The sequence below is a fragment of the Schistocerca piceifrons genome, chromosome 3, assembly GCF_021461385.2.
Source record: "Schistocerca piceifrons isolate TAMUIC-IGC-003096 chromosome 3, iqSchPice1.1, whole genome shotgun sequence".
Lineage (NCBI taxonomy): Eukaryota > Metazoa > Arthropoda > Insecta > Orthoptera > Acrididae > Schistocerca > Schistocerca piceifrons.
Window position 1 is genome coordinate 110,130,111 of NC_060140.1, and position 2,936 is coordinate 110,133,046.

General features: G+C 44.6%; 1 non-coding gene across 1 annotated transcript; it reads right to left on the bottom strand.

Annotated features, from left to right (window-relative positions):
* Window positions 1–2,044: 2,044 nt before the first annotated feature.
* Window positions 2,045–2,119, bottom strand: Trnat-ugu. The gene has a single exon. It is a non-coding gene; the product is annotated as a tRNA-Thr (tRNA).
* Window positions 2,120–2,936: the final 817 nt, after the last annotated feature.

Sequence of the window (2,936 nt, forward strand, 5' to 3'; positions counted from 1 at the left end):
ATTGTTCGTTGCTAAATGCGGGATGAACATGAAGTCTTCTCCACATTACGAAAATTTATTTCTAAGGACTTTGCTAGATAAAAGTACCCAGTTTCAGCAGAACAAAAACCAGACAAAGTTGCAAATTATTACTTTTTATTCATTCGATGACTAGCTACGGGCAGAGAGCAATTTTCAAATCATCATAACAAAGTCGAAAATGGCATTTCCGAAGATGTCAAAGCTGTGTAGTAAACAGTGCATACAGATACAATGTTTACTGCACAGTTTTGACATCTTCGGAAATTCCATTTTCGACTTTGTTATGATGATTTGAAAATTGGTCTCGGCGCGAAACAAGTCATCGAACGAATAACAAGTAATGATTTGCAACTTGGATTGGTGTTTGATTCTACCGATTAACAGAAGTTGCTGAGCCAAGCTACTCCAACATGCTGCAGGTTCATAATTACCCAGTTTGTTGCAAACGGTAGCTTAACCCTCCAAGTGTACACCAGGGTTTAAAATAGCTCTGAGCACTATGGGACTATCTAACCTATGGACATCACACACTTCCATGTCCGAGGCAGGATTCGAACCTGCGACCGTAGCGGTCGCGCGGTTCCAGACTGTAGCGCCTAGAACCTCTCGGCCACCCCGTGCGGCTACACCAGGGTCACAGGGTGGGATCCTTACCAGGTAGGATTGACGGAGGGGATCGAAAAAGTGCAAAGAAGGGCAGCCCGCTTCGTGTTATCGCGTTATAGGGGTGAGAGTGTCACTAATATGATACGTGAGTTGGGGTGACAGCCACTGAAATTTTCTTTGCGGCGAGATCTATTTACGAAACTTCAATCACCAACTTTCTCTTCCGAATGCGAAAATATTTTGTTGACACCTACGTACGTAGGGATAAATTATCATAATACAATAAGAGAAGTCAGGGCTCGAACGGAAGGATTTAGGTGTTCCTTTTTCCCACGCGCCACTCGAGAGTGGAGTGGTAGAGAGGTAGTATGGAAAATGGTTCGATGAAACCTCTGCCAGGCATTTAAGTGTGAATTGCAGAGTAACCATGCAGATGTAAGCCTGGAGTTCTTTGTTTCTTACGTTCGGAGTTGTGAGACATTGTTATTTAATTACTCTGGGAGAAACACACTCGGAGAAAAAATCGCAACACCAAAAAATAATTAATGTAGAGCAATGAAATTTTGAGAATGTATCTGTCTAGCTAACGTATGTAACTGATTAACATGTCAAGATCACAGGTAAGCGCGAGATAAGACAACGAAAATGTAAAACGCTGGTACACCAATAACCGGTTTAACCGCCAGAATGTTGAATGCAAACGTGCCTGCATTGTGTTGTACAGGTCTGGATGTCGGCTTGCGTGATGGACTTCTATGCTAGCTGCACTTGGTCGGTCAATGAGGGTCGGCGAATGCTGTTCGTGAGTGACGCCGGAGCTATCTCCCGATGACGTCCCACATATGCGAAGTTTTTCTCCTGTTTCTCAGAAGGAACATACAGTCTCTCGTAGCCCTATGACACGATCTCGTTCAGTACAGTGAAGTGTTGATAACTGCGTCTTTCTCAGCTCACCACGTCCGGACTCAAAGGTAACTAACGTTCACGAGTGTTGCAGCGTGTATTTAAAGCTAACCTGATTTGAATCCTCATAGTGGTGCTACTAGTGCGACTCTTTGTGCACGAAATTTTAATAGACTTCACCTTTAAGACGTAGAAAGACGCCTACTAACTTAGGTTTATGTCGCGCATCTCCTTCCTGGTGCAGCGATTTTTTTTTCCCGTCAATGTATTTTTTGAAGCGTCATTGTGATCCTGGAGTACACTTTGTGTAACCGTTCTGTCGCTGAGTGTGAAGGACATTTATGTGAAAATGGCACGTAGGAATGACATTTTACTAACGGGAGACGCTATGCGGGAAGCATTGTTGGAAGAACTCAATCGTGAAAGTGGCGTAAGTGATGAAGTGATAATTAAATGGACACCCTAGCTGCAAACAGGCGTTGATATACTTCATTGGGGACATGTTGAAAAGGTGTGCCCCGACCGGGACTCGAACCCGGGATCTCCTGCTTACATGGCAGACGCTCTATCCATCTAAGCCACCGAGGGCACAGAGGGTAGTGCGCCTGCAGGGACTTATCCCTTGAACGCTCCCAGTGGGACCCACATTCCCAACAGGTCCACACCGCTACATTCGTAGTGCGCCTAATAGATGTTTGCCCATCATACTCATTACTCGTGGCTGATTAATCTACCAAGTTCGGGCATAGCGCGTGCGTTCGCACAAGAAGGTCAATGGCCGGGAAGCCATATTTTAACTATATATGACGGTAGTATCTGATCCCCAAAGAACAGTTACCGTTGATGACCATGCAGCTTTGCTAGAAATAGAATGATAATTAAATGGACACCCTAGCTGCAAACAGGTGTTGATGTACTTCATTGGGGACATGTTGAAAATGTGTGCCCCGACCGGGACGTAAGTGACTTTCGTGATGAAAGTTATTCGAAAGCTGATGCTCCTACAGCAGTTACAGGCAATGGCGAAACTGATCAGTCTGCCGAATCTTCAGACAGCGATGAAGAAAACACATCCGTCCACGGCAAGAATCGCCATTGTAGGAACACAGCTGTCCGTAATAGAAAATGCCTGCCAGTTGCCTATAACATTGCAGTCCATATTCCAGTCGTGTGGAACTAATCAATGAATGCACTTATGAATAATTGACAACACTTCAAAACATTTGTATAATTTGTGCATTTCATTGAACGGATAGCATCCTCGTCTAATTAAAATCTAATGCAAATGAAGTCTTCAGATCCACACCACTTTCAAGTTTCATCACTGAAAAGCTCCCACGAAAGACGTATCGGGATACCAGACCAGCCTGACTGTCTCCCGCCATACGGCCGGACGACCACCACTG